This window comes from Odocoileus virginianus, chromosome 33, assembly GCF_023699985.2.
Source record: "Odocoileus virginianus isolate 20LAN1187 ecotype Illinois chromosome 33, Ovbor_1.2, whole genome shotgun sequence".
Taxonomy (NCBI): Eukaryota; Metazoa; Chordata; class Mammalia; order Artiodactyla; family Cervidae; genus Odocoileus; species Odocoileus virginianus.
In genome coordinates this window covers 17,953,959-17,976,708 of record NC_069706.1, presented here as the reverse complement: position 1 = coordinate 17,976,708, position 22,750 = coordinate 17,953,959, and the positions used below count along the sequence as shown (strand labels likewise).

The 22,750-nt window shown below is 40.2% G+C and overlaps 2 protein-coding genes across 3 annotated transcripts in view; one reads left to right on the top strand and one right to left on the bottom strand.

The window, feature by feature from the left end:
* The window catches only part of LYRM1 (LYR motif containing 1), a 33,269-nt gene extending 10,780 nt beyond the window's left edge, over positions 1-22,489 (bottom strand). The window contains exon 1 of the mRNA XM_020895496.2: positions 22,401-22,489. The gene's annotated coding sequence lies outside the window, so the exon portion shown is untranslated. The remainder of the gene's footprint in view (positions 1-22,400) is intronic.
* Position 22,490: 1 nt separating this feature from the next.
* The window catches only part of DCUN1D3 (defective in cullin neddylation 1 domain containing 3), a 54,231-nt gene continuing 53,971 nt past the window's right edge, over positions 22,491-22,750 (top strand). Inside the window, exon 1 of one of the 2 annotated variants that reach the window (XM_070460986.1) lies at positions 22,491-22,581. The gene's annotated coding sequence lies outside the window, so the exon portion shown is untranslated. The remainder of the gene's footprint in view (positions 22,582-22,750) is intronic. The other variant, XM_070460990.1, reaches the window with a different exon arrangement.

Genomic DNA, 22,750 nt, shown 5'->3' with positions numbered 1-22,750 from the left:
CACCACCACCAAGCCAGTATCAGCTCTGAGACATGTTGGGACTTTTAGAGCCAGCTGCCCCAGGATCAGGCCTCATCTACCAGCAGCCAACACAAGTTTTGGGACACCCTGTGCCCTGTAACTAGCTGTGTCAGGAATCAGCTGCACCCATCAGCAGGTAGATGCTAGACTAGGGAACCATGACTCTGCAAACACCCACTCCAGAACCTGGCTCTACCCACCAGTGAGCCAGCATTAGCCCTGCGGCCCCTCATGATTTTATAGCCAGTGGTCTCATGACCCAGTCCCACCAGTCAGCAGTTGGCAGTATCAGAACAAGTTAGGACCTAACAAGCAGTTAGACAAGGGGTCAGCCATGCCTACCAGACTGCCCACAGTAGTCAGCCCACCATAACTGAAGGACCCATGCAGTTCACCTAGTGGGTACCCCTTGAGCATAGAGTTCTGATGACAAGATAAGGGTATGGTGGCAGGATGCACAGAACGTTTCCTACAAAAGACCATTTTTCCAAGGTCGGGAAATGAAATCAATCTACCAGATATATAGACATAAAAATGGCAAATTAGGCAAAATTAGATGATAAAGGAACATGTTCCAAATGAAGGAATAAAATAAAACCCTAGAAGAAAAACTCAGTGAAGTAGAAATAGGCATTTACCCAATAAAGAGTTCAAGGTAATAAACATAAACATGATCAAAGAACATGGGAGAAGAATGGATAAACAGAGTGAGAAGTTAGACATTTTTAACAAAGAGAAAATATAGAGTTAGAAAATATAAAGAAAACCAAATAGAGACAGAGTATAATAACTGAAATAAAAGACACAGTAATGTAAATCACTGAAGGTGAACAGAAAAAGAATTAAGAATAAAAAGAAATCTAGGAGACATTTAGGAAAACAACAAGCATATTAACATTCACAATAAAAGGGTCCTAAAAGAAGAGAGAAAGAGAGAGAGAGAGAGAAAGGGGCAGAGAACATATCTGAAGACATAATAGCTGAAAATTCCTCTAGCATGGGCAAGGAACCAGATGGACAGGTCCAGGAAGCACAGAGTGTCCCAAATAGGATCAACCTGAGGAAGGCCACACAAAGACACACTGCAATTAAAATGGCAAAAATTAAAGATAAAGAGAGAATATTAAAAGCAGCAAGAGAAAACTAACAAGTTACCTACAAGGGAATGCCCATGAGACTCTCGGCTGACTTTTCAGCAGAAACTCTGCCGGCCAGAAAGGAGTGGCATAATATGTTAGTATTCAGAGGGATGAATGGGAAAAACCTACAGCCAAGAATATTCTACCTGGAAAGATTTTCATTCAGATTTGATGGAAAGATCAAAAATTTTATAAAGAAGCAAAAGCTAAAAGGGTTCAGCACCACCCAAAATAGTTTAGAAGATGTTAAGAGAACTTCTCTAAGTGAAAAATAAGGCCACAACTAGAAACATAAAAATTACAAAAGGTAAAAAGCTCACTGGTAAAGGCAAATATATAGTAAAGGTAGTAAAAAACTACATACAAAGCTAGTAAGGTTAAAAGACAAAAGGAATTAACTCATCTATGTTTGCAGTAAGTACATAAGGGATATACAAAACAAAAAGTTGTAAAATATGATGTCAAAAACAGCAATCATTGGGGAGGGAAGTAAAAATGCAGGGTTATTAACTGCATCTGAAATTAAAAGATCAGCAATTTTCTAAAATTAATTAATTTAATTGGAGGCTAATTACAATATTGTTGTGGTTTTGCCATACATTGACATGAATCAGCCAAGGGTGTACATGTGTTCTCCATCCTGAACCCCCTTCCCACCCCCATCCCCATCCCATCCCTCAGGGTCATCCCGGTGCACCAGCCCTGAGTACCCTGTCTCATGTATCAAACCTGGACTGGCAATCTTTCCACAAATGATAATATACATGTTTCAATGCTATTCTCTCAAATCATCCCACCCTTGCCTTCTCCCACAGAGTCCAAAAGTCTGTTCTGTACATCTGTGTCTCTTTTGCTGTCTCGTATACAAGGTCATCGTTAGCATCTTTCTAAATTCCATGTATGTGCGTTAATATACTGTATTGCTGTTTTTCTGACTTACTTCACTCTGTATAATAGGCTCCAGTTCCATCCACCTCATTAGAACTGATTCAAATGCCTTCTTTTTAATAGCTGAGTAATATTCCATTGTGTATATGTACCACAGCTTTCTTATCCGTTCGTCTGCCAATGGACATCTAGGTTGCTTCTATGTCCTGGCTATTGTAAACAGTGCTGCGATGAACATTGGGGTACATGTGTCTATTTCTACTTCTGGTTTCTTCGGTGTGTATGCCCAGCAGTGGGATCGCTGGGTCGTATGGCAGTTCTATTTCCAGTTTTTTAAGGAATCTCCACACTGTTCTCCATAGTGGCTGTACTAGTTTGCATTCCCACCAACAGTGTAAGAGGGTTCCCTTTTCTCTGCACCCTCTCCAGCACTTATTGTTTGTAGACTTTTTGATAGCAGCCATTCTAACCGGCATGAAATTGTACCTCACTATGGTTTTAATTTGCACTTCTCTGATAATGAGTGATGTTGAACATCTTTTCATGTGTTTGTTAGCTATCTGTATGTCTTCTTTGGAGAAATGTCTGTTTAGTTCTTTGGCCCATTTTTTGATTGGGTAGTTTATTTTTCTGTAATTGATCTGCAGGAGGTGTTTGTATATTTTTTGAGGTTAATTCTTGGTCAGTTGCTTTGTTTGCTATTATTTTCTCCCATTCTGAAGGCTGTCTTTTCATCTTGCTTATAGTTTCCTTCATTGTACAAAAGCTTTTACATTTAATTGGGTCCCATTTGTTTATTTTTGCTTTTATTTCCATTACTCTGGGGGGTGGGTCATAGAGGATCCTGCTGTGATTTATGTCAGAGAGTGTTTTGCCTATGTTTTCCTCTAGGAGTTTTATAGTTTCTGGTCTTACATTTAGATCTTTAATCCAAAGATCAGCAATTTAAAACAATCATGTGTGTATACACACACACACACATACACATTTATTTATGGCTATACATAAACCTATATTGCTATACATAATCGTGTATGTGTATATAAATACATATAACTATACATATATCTCATAGTAACCACAATCCAAAAATCTATAATAATACACAAGAAAGAGAAAGTAAACCAAACATAACACTAAAAATACTCATCAAATCACAAAGAAGAAAACAAAAGAAGAAAGGAACAACAAAAACTACATAAACAATCCCAAAACAATGAGCAAAATGACAACAAGTACATGTGTTTATGCATGCTAAGTCACCCAGTTGTGTCTGACTCTTTGTGACCCCATGGACTGTAGCCTGCCAGGCTCCTCTGTCCATGGGATTTTCCAGGCAACAATACTGGAGTAGATTGCCATTTCTTCCTCCAGCAGATCTTCCTGACCCAGGGGTCGAACCCACATCTCCTGCTTTGGCAGGCGGATTCTAAGCCACCTGGGAAGCCTGACAACAAGTACTTACCTATGATGATTATGTTAAATGTAAACAGACTAAATGTACCAATCAAGAGACATACAGAGGCTGAAAGGATACAAAGCCAAAACCCGCATATACGCTGCATACAAAAGACTAACTTCAGATCTAAATACATACACAGACTGAAAGTGAAATGATGAAAATAGGTATTCCATGCAAAAGGAAATCAAAAGGAAGCTGGGATATCAATCTGTATATCAGACAACAGACTTTAAACCAAAGACTGTAACAAGAGACAGGGAAGGACATTACATAATGATCAAGGGACCGATGCAAGAAGAAAGTATAAAAATTATAAATATGTATGTACCCAACATAGGAGCACCTACATACATAAAGCAAATAACAACAGACAGAAAAGGAGAAACTGACAGCAACACAACAATATCATGGGACTTTCACACTTAATTTACATCAACAGGAAAAATCATCCAGACAGAAAATCAATAAGGAAACACTGGCCTTTAATGACACATTAGGACAAATTGACTTAAAAGATCTACAAAGAACATTCTCTCCAAAAGCAGCAGAATGTACATTCTTTATAAGTGCACTTTCTCCAGGATAGATCACATGCTAGGCCATAAAACAAGTCTCAGTAAACTTAAGAAAAGTGAAATCATATCAAGCATCTTTTCTGATCACAATGCTATGAGACTAGAAATCAACTACAACAGAAAGCTGCAAAAGACACAAATATGTGGAGGCTGAATATCAATAATATGCTACTAAACAATCAATGAGTAACTGAAACAACAATAAAGAAATTTTTAATACCCAGAGATAACTAAAAACAAATACACAAAGATCCAAAATCTACGGGAGGCAGCAAAAGCAGCTGTAAGAGGGAAGTTTATAGTGATACAAGCTTACCTCAGGAAACAAGAATAATATCAAACAACCTAATCTTATACCCAGGTTTCCCTGGTGGCTCAGAGGTTAAAGCGTTGGCCTGCAATGCAGGAGACCTGGGTTCGATCCCTGGGTTGAGAAGATCCCCTGGAAAAGGAACTGGCAACCCACCCCAGTATTCTTGCCTGGAGAATCCCATGGACAGAGAAGCCTGGTGGGCTACAGTCCATGGGGTCGCAAAGAGTTGGACACGATTGAGCGACTTCACTTTCACTTTTCACTTTCAATCTTATACCTAAAGGAAGGAATTAGAGAAAGAACAAACAAACCCCAAAGTTAGTAGAAGGGAAGAGATAATAAAGATCAGAGCAGGTAGTTTCCCTGATGGTTCAGTGGTTAAAAATCTGCCTGCCAATGTAGGGGACATAGGTTTGATCTCTGCTCCGAGGAGATCCCACATGCAGTGTAGCAACTAAGCTCATGTGCCACAACTACTGACTTAGCACTCTAGAGCCTGTGAGTCGAAACTACTAAACCTTTGAGCTGCAACTACAGAAGCCCATGTGCCTAGAGCCCATACTCTGCAACAAGAGAAGCCACCACAATGAGAAGCCTGCACACAGCAACTAGAGAGCCCATGCACAGTGATTAGAGAGTAGTCCCTGCTTCCCACACCTAGAGAAAGCCCATGGGCAGCAACAAAGACCCAGCATGGCCAAAAATAAATAAATAAATCTGAAAAAAAAAATCGAGCAGAAATTAAAAAAAAAATAGAAAAGCCAATGAAACCAACAGATTTTTTTTTAAAGAAAAACAAAATTGATAAATCTTTAGCCAGACTCATGAAGAGAAAAAGAGAAGGCCCAAATCAATAAAATCAAAAATTAAAAAGGAAAAGTTACAGTCAACAGCACAGAAATACAAAGAATCATAAGTGATTACTAGGAATGACTATATGCCAGTAAAATGGACAACAGAAAAAAAAAATGGACAAAATCCTAGAAATGTACAATATGCCAAGAATGAACCAGGAAAAAACCAGAAAATATGAACAGTCCAATTACCAGTAATGAAACTGAATCGTAATTTTAAAATTCCCAATAAACAGAAGTCCAGGATCAGAGGGCTTCACAGGTGAATTCTACCAAACATTTAGAGATGAGTTAACACCTATCTTTCTCAAGCTATTCCAAAAAATTCTGGAGGAAGGAACACTTCCTAACTCATTTTATGAGGCCCCTAGCATCACCTTGATCCAAAACCAAACAAAGACATAACAAAAAAAGAAAATTACAGGCCTACATCACTGATGAACATAGATGCAAAAATCCTCAACAAATCATTAGCAAACAAAATCCAATGATACACTAGAAGGGTAATACACCATGATCAAGTGGGATTTATCAATATCTGCAAATCAATGTGATACCCTACATTAACAAATTGAAAAAATAAAAACCAAAGGATCATCTCAATAGATGCAGAAAAAGTTTTTGACAAAATTCAACATCCACTTATGATAAAAACTTCCCAGAAAGTGGGCACAGAGGAAATATCCTTCAAAATAATAAACACCATAGATGATAAAATAACATATTCAATAGTGAAAAGCTGAAAGCATTGTTTCTAAGATGAGGACAAGACAAGGATGCCCATGCTCTCAACATAGTTTTGGCAGTCCTAGCCACAGCAATCAGAGAAGAAAAATAAAAGGAATCCAAATTTTAAAGAAAGAAGTAAAACCGTCACTGTCTGCAATGTATTATGTATGGCATGATACCATACATAAATAATTCTAAAGATCCCACCAGAAAACTACTAGAGCTTATCAATAAATTCAGTAGAGTTGCAGGATACAAAATTAATATATAGAAACTTTCTGCATTTGTCCCTAACAACAAATTATCAGACAGAGAAATCAACTAAATAATTCTATTCATCATCATGTCAAAAAAGTAAAATATCTCAAAATAAACCTATTAAGGAGGTAGAAGATATCTTGGACTGGAAGAATTAATATTGCTAAAATTATCTTACTACCTAAGGCAATCTACAAATACAATGTAATCCCTGTCAAAATACTGATGGCATTGTTCATAGAACTAGGACAAATATTTTAAAATTTGTATAGAAACACAAGACCCTGAATAGCCAAAACATCTTCAGAAAGAACAGAGCTGGCGGTAACACACTCCCTGACTTCAGACTATACTATAAAGTTATGCTTATCATAACAGTATCATACATCACTTATGAAGATAAACTTAAAATAGATTAAAGAACTAAATGAAAGACTGAAAGCCATAATACTCCTAGAAAACACAGATAGAACACTCTGACATAAATTGTCACAATTTTGCTTGACTTGTCTTCTAAGACAAAGGAAACAAAAGCAAAACTAAACAAAACGGGGCCTAATTAAACTTAAAAGCATTTTTACAGCAAATGAAACCATTGACAAAATGAAAAAACAACCTACTGAGTAGGAGAAAATATTTGTAAATAATATGACTGATAAGAGGTTAATATCCAAAAATATATAGAGTTCATACAATTAAATATCAATAAAAACAACCTGATTAAAAAACGGGCAGAAGACCTAAATAGACGTTTTTCTGAAGAAGACATACACATGGCCACTGTCACATGAAAAGACACTCAGCATCAGTAATCATCAGTAATCCCCGGTAGCTCACATGGTACAGAATTTGCCTGCAATGCAGGAAACACAGGTTCGATCCCTGGGTCAGGAAGATCCCCTGGAGAAGGAAATGGGTACCCACTCTAGTATTCTTGCCTAGAGAAATCCATGGACAGATGAGCTTGGCAGTCTACAGTCCACAGGGTTGCAAAGAGTCAGATGTGACTGAGTGATTAACACTTATCCTAATCATCAGAAATATGCAAATCAAAACCATAATGAGATATTACTTCACACCTGTTAGACGGCTATCATCAAAAGGAACATAAATAATAAATACTGGTGAGGACATGGAGGAAAGGGAACAGTTGGTGGGAATCTAACCTGGTGTAGCCACTATGGAAAATAGTATGGAGGTTCCTCAAAAGCTAAAAATGGAACTACCATCAGTTCAGTTCAGTTACACAGTTGTGTCCGACTCTTTGCAACCCCATGGACTGCAGCACGCCAGACTTCCCTGTCCTTCACCATCTCCTGGAGCTTGCTCAAACTCATGTCCATTGAGTCAGTGATGCCATTCAGCCATCTCATCCTCTGTTGTCCCCTTCTCCTCCTCCCTTCAATCTTTCCCAGCCTCAGGGTCTTTTCCAATGAGTCAGTTCTTCATATCAGGTGGCCAAAGTATTGGAGTTTCCGCTTCAGTATCAGTCCTTCCAATGAATATTCAGGACTGATTTCCTTTAGGGTTGACTGGTTGGATCTCTTGGTAGTCCAAGGGACTCTCAGGAGTCTTCTCCAACACCACAGTTCAAAAGCATCAATTCTTCAGTGCTCAGCTTTCTTTATAGTCCAACTCTCACATCCATATATGACTACTAGAAAAACCATAGCTTTGACTAGACAGACTTTTGCTGGCAAAGTAACATCTCTGCTTTTTAATAATGCTGTTGTCTAGGTTGGTCATAGTTTTTCTTCCAAGGAGCAAGCGTTTTTTAATTTCATGGTTGCAGTCACCAACTGCAGTGATTTTGGAGCCCAACCATATAAAATCTGTCACTGTTTCCATTGTTTCCCCACTTATTTGCAAGAAGTGATGAGACTGGATGCCATGCTATTAGTTTTCTGAATGTTGACTTTTAAGCCAAGTTTTTCCCTCTTCTCTTTCACTTCATCAAGACGCTCTTTAGTTCCTCTTCGCTTTCTGCCATAAGGGTGATGTCATCTGTGTATCTGAGGTTATTGACATTTCTCCCAGCAATCTTGATTCCAGCTTGTGTTCATCCAGCCTGGCATTTCTCATGAAATACTCTGCATATAAGTTAAATAAACAGGGTGACAATATACAGCCTCGATGTACGCTTTTCCCAATTAGGAACCAGTCTGTTGTTCTATGTCTGGTTCTAACTGTTGCTTCTTGACCTGCATACCAGTTTCTCAGGAGGCAGGTAAGGAGGTCTGGTATTCCCATCTCTTTCAGAACTTTCCAGTTTGTTGTGATCCACACAAAGGCTTTGGTGTAGTCAATAAAGCAGAAGTAGATGTTTTTCTGGAACTCTCTTGCTTTTTGCTTTTTTGATGATCTAATGGATGTTGGCAATCTGATCTCTGGTTCCTCTGCCTTTTCTAAATCCAGCTTGAACATCTGGAAGTTCACAGTGTGCATACTGTTTAAGCCTGGCTTGGAGAATTTTGAGCATTACTTTGCTAGTGTGTGAGAGAAATGCAATTGTGCAGTAGTTTGAGCATTCTTTGGCATTGCCTTTCTTTGCGATTGGAATGAAAACTGACCTTTTCCAGTCCTGTGGCCACTGCTGAGTTTTCCAAATTTGCTGGCATACTGAGTGCAGCACTTTCACAGCATCATCTTTTAGGATTTGAAATAGCTCAACTGAAATTCCATCACCTCCACTACTTTTGTTTGCAGTGATGTTTCCTAAGGCCCACTTGACTTCGCACTCCAGGATGTCTGACTCTAGGTGAGTGATTACACCATCGTGGTTATCTGGGTCACAAAGATCTTTTCTGTATAGCTCTTCTGTGTATTCTTGCCCTATGACCCAGCAATTCTACTTCTGAGTATGTATCTGGGAAAAACACTAGTTCAAAAAGATAAGTGCATCCAATATTCATAACATCAGTATTTACAAGACAAGATAGGGAAGTAACCTAAGTGTCTATCAACAGATGAATGGATAAGGAAGATGTAATATATAGACACAATGTAATACTACTCAGCCATAAAAAAAATGAAATTCTGCCATTTGCAACAACATGAATGGACCTGGAGGGTATTGTGCTTAGTGAGATAAATCAGACAGAGAAAGAGAAGTATTCTATGTTATCACTTATATATGGAATCTAAAAAATAAAAGAAATGAATGAATTAAACAAAACAGACTCACAGATACAGAGAATGAACTACTGGTTACCAGAGGGGAGGCAGTGGGGCAATAGAGAGGTACGGGATTAAAAACACAATCTACGAAGTGTAAAATCAATAAGCTACCAGGATATATTATATAGCACAGGTGTTAGAGTAAATATTTTATAACAATTTTAAACAGAGTACAATCTATAATAATTTTGAATCACTATGTTGAACATCAGAAACTAATATAAATCAACAATACCTCAATTTAAAAAATGACTTAAAAAAGAAATTCAAAGAAGATAGGAAAAGAAAGCTCACTACTAGAGATTGTGATTAGTCAGATTTGGAGAAAGAATACTGTATTTGCCTTTAAAACAAATTAGCAGGCTGGGAAGATGAGGATTTGGCAAGTGAGTAGGAAGACCAGGCAGTGGTACACCTCATTATGAGTCTAGGACTTTTCTCAAACAGGTCATCTGTTGAGAAATTTGCTGCTCATTGCCCTTTGAGAACAAGACCAATTTCCAACCCAAGCTGGAGGGGTAATACATGGAGATTCCACACTTTAGGGTGGTCCTAAGCTTATGAGGATTTAGGCAGCTAAATAAAGCAAATGGGAGCTGGAAGGAGCTGTGTTATCTAGAAATTCTGAAGGAATTCAAGGAATTCACCTGAGAGAGAATGTCTGTATGGCTGTATCTCCTACTTATCCTGACACTGATGACCTTTCTTAAGCAATGAGGAATAAACCATGGCTTAACCATTTCTTAAAATGGTTAAGAAATCACTACTTCACCCAAATCCAAAAGTTAAAAGGGCTAAAGTTATATCCATTATACCTGATATTCATTTTGACATGGACTATGCTGTGCTATGCTTAGTCGCTCAGTTGTGTCCGCCTCTTTAGGACCCCATGCACTGTACCCTCCAGGTTCCTCTGTCCATGGGGATTTTCCGGGCAAGAAGAATACTGGAGTGGGTTGCCATGCCCTCCTCCTGGGGATCTTCCCAACCCAGGGATCAAACCCAGGTCTCCCACATCGCAGGCAGGTTCTTTACCAGCTGCACTACCAGGGAAGCCCAATATCCATTACACCTCACAGGAAAAAACACTTAAAAGGAATTCATACAAATTAAGAGAGATCATCATGCATTATGGCTAATCATAATGAAAACTCATAGAACTGATGATGTTTTTCCTGGTAAAGAAACAGGTTTCTGAGTTTCTGGCTATCCCTAGAACACCATGGTTTCATATGAAAATACATGAGTCAGTTCCTGTGAGGAGCAGAGTCTGCAATAAACTTCTATTCACAATTGCTTCACTTCCCTGTCATTAACAGATTAAACTTCCTTGACCACACAATACCAAAAGAGGAAGGTGAAGGCGATCTGGCATATTAAAACAGCAGCAACCTTCTCCAAAGTCTGACTTTCATTTCTTTCTTTCTACTACTCTAAGAACCACAGCTTCATACTTTTTAACTGATCATACTATATATATCTGATACACAAGCTTTGCCATTACAATACTTGAGGTAACCAGCATAACTAACAACTTGTATTTAATAGGACCATCTTCAAAACACTTTAATGTTTAAGTGTTTTGAAAACTAATCCTGGTACTTCCCTGGTGATACAGTGATTGAGAATCTGCCTCCCAATGCAGGGGAAGCTGGTTTGATCCCTGGTCAGGGAACTAAAATCCCACATGCCTTGAGGCAACTGCTGAGCCCTTGTGCTCTAGAGCCTGTGCTCTACAAGAGAGGCTCACATGCTGCAAAAAACCCTAATCCTGAAAGGGAAATAAGTGATATCTCCCTTTCCAACACTAGGTGACCTAGAAAACTCAAGTCCAAAAGATTGCCACACACAGCCTAAGCTGCATTACGTACTAATAACAAGTAGGTGTTACAAAGCTTGTGATTCTAGAAACAAAATCAGTCACGTAAGTAAAAAAAAAAAAAAATTTAAAGCTCTTTTCCTTTTGGCTTATACTTCTATTCCTAGGAAGCAACGTATTTAGGAAAAGTGCCTTTTCCCTAAGAGTTTTCCTCCTTTTGGATTTAATAGCTTGAAACCAATATTTACTCCTCTAATTATCAATCATCTTTCACTACTGATGCAGGGCTGAGTCAGCCCTTATTCTTCTTCACTAGTATCAGAGGTTGACCTGATGCAGCAGTCTGCTGGGATTCTCCCATGCGTAATATAAGGAATATTGTTTAGAGGACCACAACTGAACTGCAGTCACAACTGCCTGCGAAATCAGTTCTTATATTTAGAACTTTTTAAAGTTTTGTAACTTTTATCCTGAGACTGACAGTTCCTCAAATTCTGCTTTTCATTTCCTTAACCCTCAAATCCCAGGATGAGGGAAGATAAGATATAGGAAGTGTGCCTGGGAGGAACTGTGACTGGAAATTGGGCTCTTTATTTCAAGTCATAATTCATGTATAAACACAGTGCCAGGATAAAACTTGTTATCAAGCACCTACCATGTGCAGCCTGTACTATTAAGAAAAGGCTGATAAATGTTCCTGCTAGTACATTTGGGCCTCAGGACATAGTCAGAACTTTCCCCTAAAGCAAGTGTCCCAAAGACTAGTTGATGAAGTAATTTTTGATGTATAATAGAATATTTATTTTCTTACTGTGATTCTCTTAATGTGTTTTAATAGCCCACCAAACCCACGACCCAGATAATCATGATGGTGTGATCACTCACCTAGAGCAAAACATCCTGGAATGTGAAGTCGAATGGGCCTTAGGAAGCATCACTACAAACAAAGGTAGTGGAGGTGATGGAAAACCAGTTGAGCTATTTCAAATCCTAAAAAATGATGGTGTGAAAGTGCTGAACTCAATATGCCAGCAAATTTGGAAAACTCAGCAGTGGCCAAAGGACCAGAAAAAGTCAGTTTTCATTCCAATCCCAAAGAAAGGCAATAGCAAAGAATGCTCAAACTACGGCACAATTGCACTCATCTCACGCGCTAGTAAAGTAATGCTCGAAATTCTCCAAACCAGGCTTCAGCAATACATGAACCGTGAACTTCCAGATGTTCAAGCTGGATTTAGAAAAGGCAGAGGTCAAACTGCCAACCAGAGGTCAAACTGCCAACATCCGCTCAATCATCAAAAAAGCAAGAGAGCGCCATAAAAACAACTATTTCTGCTTTATTGACTATGCCAAAGCCTTTGACTGTGTGGATCACAACAAACCATGGAAAATTCTTAAAGAGATGGGAATACCAGACCACCTGACCTGCCTCTTCAGAAATCTGTATGCAGGTCAGGAAGCAACAGTTAGAACTGGACATGGAACAACAGACTGGTTCCAAATAGGAAAAGGAGTACATCAAGGCTGTATATTGTCACCCTGCTTATTTAACTTATATGCAGAGTACATCATGAGAAATGCTGGGCTGGATGAAGTACAAGCTGGAATCAAGATTTCTGGGAGAAATATCAATAACCTCAGGTATGCAGATGATACCACCCTTATGGCTGAAAGTGAAGAACTAAAGAGCCTTTTGATGAAAGTGAAAGAGGAGAGTGAAAAAGTTGGCTTAAAGCTCAACATTCAGAAAACAAAGATCATGGCATCCGGTCCCATCACTTCATGGTAAATAGATGGGGAAACACTGGAAACAGTGCCTGACTTTATTTTGGGGGGCTCCAAAATCACTGCAGATGGTGACTGCAGCCATGAAATTAAAAGCTTATTCCTTGGAAGGAAAGTTATGACCAACCTAGACAGCATATTAAAAAGCACAGACATTACTTTGCCAACAAAGGTCCGTATAGTCAAGGCTATGGTTTTTCCAGTAGTCATGTATGGATGTGAGAGTTGGACTATAAAGAAAGCTGAGCACTGAAGAATTGATGCTTTTGAACTGTGGTGTTGAAGAAGACTCTTGAGAGTCCCTTGGAGTACAAGGAGATCAAACCAGTCCATCCTAAAGGAGATCAGTCCTGAGTGTTCATTGGAAGGACTGATGTTGAAGCTGAAACTCCAATACTTGGGCCACCTGATATGAAGAGCTGACTCATTGGAAAAGACCCTGATGCTGGGAAAGATTGAGGGCAGGAAGAGAAGGGGATGACAGATGATGATATGGTTGGATGGCATCACTGACTCAATGGACATGAGTTTGATTGAGTAAACTCCAGGAGTTGGTGATCGACAGGGAGGCCTGGCGTGCTGCGGTACATGGGGTCACAAAGAGTTGGACACGGCTGAGCGACTGAAATGAACTGAAACCCATGACTTAAAGTGATTTCTATTTTGTAGTTCTATCTTTACACATATTACATAAATTTTTAAGCAGGTTTAAAATATAGGAATAGTAAAAATTATGATGTGGAGTCCCCCAAAAAAGCAAATTTGGGAAATGGAGCTCTAAGGCACTACTGTGGTGCTTGTTCTGGCTAACCTTTTCACTTAGGATGCCTGTTTTGGCTGGCCAAACCAACTTGTAGACACTAGTTTGCTCTCAAGCTTTTTTTGGAGCACCTCTTTCTCTGCTTTTATCACATCCAGTTTCACTGTGTCTTTTTCTTTCTTTTCTCCCTTCTTCTGGAGGGCAGGGACTGCATTTTGCTCACTAAAGGAATAAAAATAATAGTAATAGCTATCACTGACTCATTGGACATTAATTCGAGCAAACTTTGGGAGATAGTGAAAGACAGAGAAGACTGGCGTGCTTCACAAAGAATCAGACACGACTTAAGCAACTAAACAAAAACACTTACTTTGTTGTGCCAGGCTTTCTAGGTACTTTACATACATATATATTAATTCCCATATTCATCACCCTTCTATAAGGTAAACACATTATCCTATTTTATAAAAGAGGATTCTGATGCAAAAAGAGGTTAAGTAACTTGAGTACAGAGGCAAGGAAAGGAAGAGGTGGAGCCAGGATTCAAAATCGAAGTCTGGAGTCAGAGCACCAACTTTTAATCATTAAAGAGGCTGCTCAATCTAAGTAAATGTAGTTGAATGTTTGCTGATTGCTTTAAAGAACTTAGCCAGTTGTGACAATGGGAACTAAATTCTATTCCCTTCCTACAAAGAGCAAAAAACCATTCTTTTTGCACCTAGATATGAATTGCAATTACCCTTTTATAAGGTCTCCACCTTATAAATATGTTATCCACCCCTCCCCTGCAACTGGCCTTCCTCAGGAATGATGCTGCACATCAGCACCTTTAGAGGAGGCCGTGCACTTGACTGGACTGCTTTAATCTTCTGTTCCCTGTAGCAACACTGTTCCTGACACTTCAAAGGGCGCTGACATCACAGAAGAGATACCAGCACTCATTACAACACTACTACCCTGCAGGTCTTACTCTTCCCTCCCAAGAATCTATCCATCCAACCATCTAACATTTATTCAGTGCCATGTGCCAGGTACATGTAGTTCTAGGCATACAGTGATAAACAAGCAGCCACGGTCCCTGACCTAGAGTTTATATCCAAGTGGCAGAGGCAGATGATATACAAGAAAAACAATTTTTCTTGGTGATACATATTCTCAAAGAATGAAACAATAATATGATATGGATGAGAAGAGGTGGGGATTATTTTGGGTAGTCAGTGATATTTGAGTTGGGTCTTGAATGGTGTTAAGGAACCTATAAATGGTAAGAGTTCAGGGGAAGAAGATGCAGGAAGAAAGAAAAGTAGGGACAAAGGCTATGAAGTGGGAACCAATCTCCGTGTTAACACAATCGAGAGTCTATGGGGGAAGTGAGGCGATAGGTGTACAGAATCCAACACAGGTTGGGAAAGCAGGCCTTGGAAAGGAGTTTGATTTGTAGTCTAAGAGCAAAAGAAGCCATTGGTAGGTTTTAGGCAAGTAACAGTATACTGGTCTGACCTGATTTATATTTTTTAAAACATGCTGTATTTCAAACTATACCATAAGTATTTGTGATTCTACCAACCTTGCAGATGGTGAAGAGTCTTGCCTAATGCTACCTAATTGACAGGAAAGCTAGAATTAAGAGCCAAAAAAGTTAGATGGTTATTTTTCTAGCTGCAACTTTTCCCCTGTTTTCATTTTGGAGTCAGTAATGGGGACTTGAGAGGAGCAGTGATCAATTTCCTTTAAAAAAAAAAAAAAAAGCACTACCCACTCACTCTTCCACTTGCTATTGAGAATGAAAATACATGCTAAGCACTTGGCATGTCTAGATATAGTTTTTGTAGGAGGCCTATGGGAAGATTGGGCTTCCCAGATGGCGCTATTGCTAAAGAACCTGCCTACCAAATCAGGAGACAGAAGAAATGCGAATTCAATCCCTGGGCTGGGAAGATCCCCTGGAGGAGGGCGTAACAACTCACTCCAGTATTCTTGCCTGGAGAATCTCATGGATAGAGAAGCCTGGCAGGCTACAGTCCAGAGGGTGGCCGAGGGTTGAACATGACTGAAGCCACTTAGCAAGCATGCACATGTGGGAAAATTTGCTAGGACTAGGGGCTTTATCCACTTTACCATTTTCCCCACCCCGGAACACTTTTTTTCACCTTTGGAAAGACATCACTGCATGAACACTGAAGAATTAAGAGCAGAGATGAAAATTCCCTTTCTTCAGATGAAATTTATAGAAGAATGACTTTGGTCTCAGGAATGTCAAAATTTCAAATGTTGCACTCCCAGGAGGCTTTGCCATCTACTGAAGAAAAAGTGTTGCAGTACAAACAAGGGACAGAAAGGCAAGGGGATTAACTGACTTTCAAACCCCAGATGGAAGGAGACTTTTTCCATCCATTCTTTCAAGATCTGTCCCTATGTATAAAATTTAAAAAATCATAACCAATGAATATAATGTAGCCAAATTTCTCTCCCAACTACTTTATGATTTGTGTGTGTGTGTGGGGGGGGGGGGGGAGGGTGATAGTGAAACTCACCCAGAGAAATCCATTTTTATGTTCACCATACACCAATTGTTACCTATCCTGTGTCCTGCTGCCTTATCTCCTTAGACCTGGGACTCCTCCTTTTTGCCAAATGGAAGATTCCAACTCATACAACTGAAATATTCTTTTATTTTTTGCTTAACTGCTGATTCTCAGCCTTTGGCTTTCATCACTTTTAACAGGCTGTCTTCTTCACACTAGGCCAAGGTCTTCACACTAGGTTCTTCCTACTCTATTGTAATTTTCTGTTTGACCTACATTTCTTCCTTCACTGTGTTTTGGGAGGGGGAGAGATAATAAGGTTGGGACTTTGTCTTATCCATTATACTCCCATGCCTGGCAGAGTTGGAGCTTAAAATACTTTTGTTAGAAGAAAAAAAATTACCCACACAGAATAATTACCAGTAATTTTCATTCTCATCCTGAGATATATGCATTGGTATTTGGGCCAGGTTTCACAACAGAAGACCCTAACACATTTAAAAATACTAATTAACCCTCACAATGATGTTTTCAAGAGTGGCACTGTGGGTATCAGGATGAAGAACTGAAGATTTAAGTGTTATTTGGGAAAGTAGTCTTATTACTCCCATCTAGAGCAGTCTACAGAGCCATTACCTAACCCTCACTCTTAAAGTTCTTTTAACGCCACTTAGGGTTTGTCTATAGGACTAAAATGATATACTATGTTTCCATGAAGCTTAGAACTGTGAAATTGAATATTTCCTGCCATATCAATAAACAAGGATGTAAAAGCCATCAGCAATTTCAGGCCTCCAAATGTGACTGAGGGTTTCCAAGAAGGGACACAATGCCTGTGATCCAGTAGATCACATGCCCCCCAACTCCCCATGGTGATTGCTGAGGAGCTGTGGAGTGGGGGGTGGGGGGAGGAGGGAAGAGTGAGAAAAAAAAGAGAAAAGCAGGATGCTGGCCCCAGATAGCCGAGATGCATATGAAGAAATGACTTCAATAATCTCAGATTCTTGCATCTTCCCATACGTAGAAGAGTGCTAAATTCCTTTAACTCGGTATCTGGTTTTCCTTACTTAACAATAATTGATATTCAGTCTGCCTGCCAGTTTTGTTGCAAACTTGTATATAGCCTGACTCTCTCTTCTGCTTCCTCAGGGCAGTTTCGTGGGGCTACCTGAAATTCTGTCTTCCGGGCTTAGAGTCCTAACATTTCCAAGTAAAACATTCTACTTTCAGGTTGTGAATGTATTTGTAGTTGACAGAAACAAACACATAGAAAAATGAGGTTCTGGTACTTTTTTTTCATAAAAACAATCCTTTGGGGGAATAAGGTCCATGGCATGCAAATGATCAGGGTTCAAAACCAACTCCCCAAATTATAATTTAAAGCTTTAGTCATCTGGAAAACTTGCAGGGAATTGAAGTGTTCTTATAATGTCAAAGCAATCAGGTTTTCTTGCCCAGGATAGCAGAATAGAGAATGACTACCTTGATTTCAGGCATTCAAAAATTCTCCACACATGTAAAGAAGAAAGATATAATACAAATAATGAACTAATTGGAGTTTGATTACTGACTTCACCACATCAGGCAAGATATTAATCTTCCAGAGCCTCAATTTCTTAAAATGGGGTAACAACAGAACCTTCTTCAAAGAGTTGCTGTAAGGACTGTTCATAATTATCCACGTAAATTACTTAGCATTGGGAATTAACAAAGGCAAAATGTAACCTGAAATAGGAAATAAAGGAGGAACAGTGAGGCCTCTTTTATCTATGCTAAACTTTATCTGTAGAGGAGGGAAAAGAAATGTGTTGTCTGTTGGTGAATTTATTGCTTTGCGGTAGTAATGGATTTTCCTAAAGCTGTTTCCCTCTGATTATTAATAATCCATGTACAGTAAAAAGCTATTGTTCTTCAGTATGACTAACCAACCCTGCTGGAGGCATTGCTTATCTTCAGACCACAGCACATACTTCTTACTGGAAATACAATGCAGGTGCCAATATCAAGAGCATGTCCAAGCTTCCCTTCCTATTTTTCTTCCTTTATCTCTTACTCCTTGCTTACCCGTCAGTGCACTTTTCTCCTAGATCTGTTATCCTTCCCTACTTTCTGATGTATTTCCATATCTTATACAGTATCATCTTATCTAAACTGAATAACTTTCAAGATCAACTATGGGCCTCATCTCATTGCCCCACACATACGCCATGGACTTATTTCCTGACTGGGATTCAGTTTTTGGTTACTAGTATCCAATAAGGGAAGTGTAATGCCACACACTGTTTTGCATATCTCAGGATATGCTTGTGTGGTGTACTTAATCATACTACAGCTATTCTCTGAAACAGCATCTTTTTACAAGAAATTGACAATATGGTATGTCAGAGTTAAGGGTCATGGGAAAGAGAAAGGATTATATACTTTTATCTTACCTAAAGGAAGAGAAATTAAATTAGGCTCTATAACACAGGAAATCTTTAGAACACAAGGAAAAACTAAAAATATTTATGTCTGGAAGGTTTTTAAACTATCCCAAACAAGATCATATAAGGCACATATATTCATTCTAAATATAGAATGCACAGGAGCACACACAAGATTATACTTATAAGGGGAACTCCAGTCAGGCTATAGTAACCATTGAGATGTTCAGCTATTTGCCCCTTCAGGGATAGAAACTCTAAATGGACACCAAGTTTCAGTTTCTCAATTAAAAAGAAGTGGAAGTAACTGCTTTCTTATCATCATATTTTAAGAGACAAAGACAAGGTCAATCAGGGAAATGAGAACAAGTTACCAGAAGTAGGAGGTGTGTGTGGAAGTGTGTTGTACGTGAGGGCACTAGGCATTGAGTTATTTGCTGCTGTGTCTGAATCTTTGCAACCGCCAGGCTCCTCTGTCCATGGAATTCTCCAGGCAAGAATACTAGAGTGGGTAGCCATTCCCTCCTCCAGGGGATCTCCCTGACCCAGGGACTGAACCCAAGTTTCTTGCATTTCAGGCAGGTTCCTTACCATCTGAGCCATCAGGGAACTTGGTCAATGCTAAAGATCAACCCCAGTCATTCATTCATAACTAACTACCCAAGATTTGAACCCTTCAAAGGAACTAGGTAAGTCAGAGAACATGAAACATTTAAGACATTCAAACTCCTTCTTTGTGATAATGTCCTAAGGAATTGGATTGAGAAGCAGACAAAAGGGCTCTGGTTATAACCTTAGATACACCTGACCCCTGATCCAACCACCTGATATATAGCCCTTACTCTGCACAGGGGGTCTCCACCTTCATGACAGTTTCCAAGCACCCACCAACTATTGAATGAACTGCTCTTCCCATCTGCAGAGGCAAAGGAGCTCCTTACTAGACACATTTCCTTCAGAGTAGGAGCAATGACTTTACTATCCATGGATATCCACACTATCCATCTTTAGTGTGCAGAATGATTAGACCTGAGTATCTTTAAGTTCCTCCAGTCCAACATTGACCAAGAGAATTTTCTCCAATGTTGGAAATATTTTCTATCTTTGCTGTTCAACAGGGTGGCCACTGGCACTGGGTGTCTGAAATACAGTGAGTACATCTGAGGAACCGCATTTTTAATTTTACTTCATCTAAATCGGAATAGGTACATGTAGCTTGTGCCTACAGACAGACAGCAGAGCTCTAAACCAAGAACTGCAAATCAAATGTCCATAGGGGTCAGGCAGGTAGAGGAAGGGAAAAGAATCTCACTGGCTCCAGCTGACTGTTGCTGTGCAGGAAACTCAGGCTGGCATTGCCAGATTGTTACTTTTTCAAATGAAGCTGAAAATTGAATTTTTTAATTTTTTAATGTTTTCAGGCAGTTTGTAATCTGTAATCTAGGTCAATCTGTAACCCCTTAAACTCAAAGAACAGGGCCATTCTGCTGGTCAGTAGTGACCTAAGATTGAAATCCAAGCCTCTGACTCTTGTTTTTTTGGTATATGGGATTTTAGTTCCCAAATCAGGGATCGAACCAGCAATCCCTGCAGTGGAAGCACAGAGTCTTAAACGCTGGACAGCCAGAAAAGCCCTTTCTGATTATTCTTTTGATACTCTTTCTACATTTTATGAAATCAACCATATCTAGTGATGGAGGCAGCAGCAACATCAGGGACAAACGCTCCTTCGTCAGAAGGTGTTGAAATTCATGGTTTATACATTAAGGACACAGAGTTCCTATACACTGGGCTCGATGGGCAAAGCTCTGAACTAGAGGCCAACAGGGCACAAAGAAGAAATAGTTCACAGGATAGTCAGACCCATAAACCACAAGCAAAGTAAAGTCTGTTACAGTGAACACAAACCACCTAAGCAGGAGTCCAAAAGCACTGACAGCTGGCAGAGGAAAGAAAAGAGATTTGAGCCAGAACTTCCAGACTAAGTCTCAATGATTATGAGGGTGGGTCCCATTATTCAAGAATATTACAGGGCCTCCTTTTATCTTTGAGGCTTTATATGTACAGCCTCCTCTGCTGGCTTTTCCTTTTCTGGATCATCTCTCAATGCAAAGAGCCCCAAGGATTTTAGTGGCCTTCCTCTTCCCCACCCCACCAAGAATATGTTTTAATACATAAATATTTAACAGCACAATAGCTAAGCCAAAATTGCCCAATTTCAAAACTTCACCTGCATTCTTAAATTTACTTTTTATTCCTTGATTAACAAAGAAAAATAGGGCTTCCCAGAGAATGTCCTCTCTATCTGCACTCTCTTCTTAGGTGATTTAGGAATAAACGGCTACATTTATTATCTCTCTTGAGCTTTCCCTTGATTTTCATATTTAACTTCTCAACGTCTATACCTGGACAGTTAACAAACTTATCAAAACTAGTATGTTTAAAAGAAGAGACTGCCTTTCAAACTATTTTCTCTGAGGAGTCATCCTTGGTTCCATCCTTTCACATACACTTCACATCCAATTTGGCAACAAGTTCTGCAAGTTCTAGTTTCAGAATACATTCTGAATTTAATTCTTTCATTTCACTGTCACCTCTTCCTAGGCCTACTGCAACAGCTGCCAAACAGGTCTGACCACGTGTATCTTTCTCTATCCAGGAGCCAAGAATGATTTTCTAAAACAGTAAATGAGATCTGCCACTCCTTAAACCCTCCTGTAACCCAACAGTCAAGCTCTCACCTTGGGCTAAGCTATGCTTGATCAGGTCATGCCACTTCTCCATCACAGACCACTCTGGCTCTTGTTCTTCCCTTTCTGATCGAAGCACCTGACCTCGCCGTTTCCTTCCCGTTGGTTCTTTTCTCCACCTAGAAAACTTATTCCCTCGCTTCCCTCTTTTCTGGGACTTTTGCAAACCCGGCCTCCTTTGAACAGCCCTATCCGATTTAGAGTGGCCCTCCCCTCATCTTCTGGGCTTCCCTTGTGGCTCAGCTGGTAAAGAATCTGCCTGCAATGCAGGAGACCTGATTTCGATCCCTGGGTTGGGAAGAGCCCCTGGCGAAGGGAACGGCTACCCACTCCATGGGGTCGGAAAGAGTCGACACGACTGAGCGACTTTCATTTCCCCCTCATTTTCTACCACTTCACCTGATATTACTTCCTTTGGGACATTTCTTGCTGATATCTACCCTATTGCTCTACTTTTTAAGTTACTCCCGGACTCGAAAAAATCACGTAGCAACGTCTTTTGTGGACCAAAGGATTTAAGAAGCTAGTTCTCATTATCTTAGAAAATCTCAGTATCGTGCAGGGTACTTGTTTGTGTCAACCTTCCTCGGCTAGACGCCTCGCCTCCGGATTTGCCCCTATTAATCTCCCATCCACCAACACATTGGGGGAATCCAAAGCATTCAGAGATGGGCCCCAAATCGGCATTTCAGCGTTCCCAAACCAGGCCTCCCCTTCCTGGCCCTCAAGCCGCTTCCCTCAGCAGGTTCCTGAGGAGAGCGGCGGTGACACGAAGCAGCCCTCGCGAGGCTGGGGTCACACAGGCTCGTCTCCTAGCAACGTCGTACCCCCCCCACCCCCACCCCATCCCTGCCCCTGAGGAGTCCACCCCTTCCCCCAGTTTCCCGCGCCAGGAGTCGGCGTCTCCATCCTCAACACTCACTCTGCGTCAGTCCAGCCTTCCCCCACCCACAGAAGCACCGCAGCCTCCGGCAGGCTGGGAGGAGGCGGCGCCGGGAGCGCAGCTGAGCGGCGGCGGATAGAGCTCTCTAGCAGGTCTGGTAGGCCAGACCGGACCAAACCACCGGACGGACCTCTGTGGGAGCATTAGTCCCAAGTCGAGGGTAGGCTCGACCCTTCGTTAAACTTCAAACTCTAGATCACGGTCCGCCGTATACCCAACAAGATAGCCAAGCTCATCCTTTCCTTATTTCCCTTTTACCCCTTTCGTTCTCCTCTCGCCACCCCATTCCAGCGAGAAAAATGGTCCACTCCATCTCTTCCTAGCCCTCC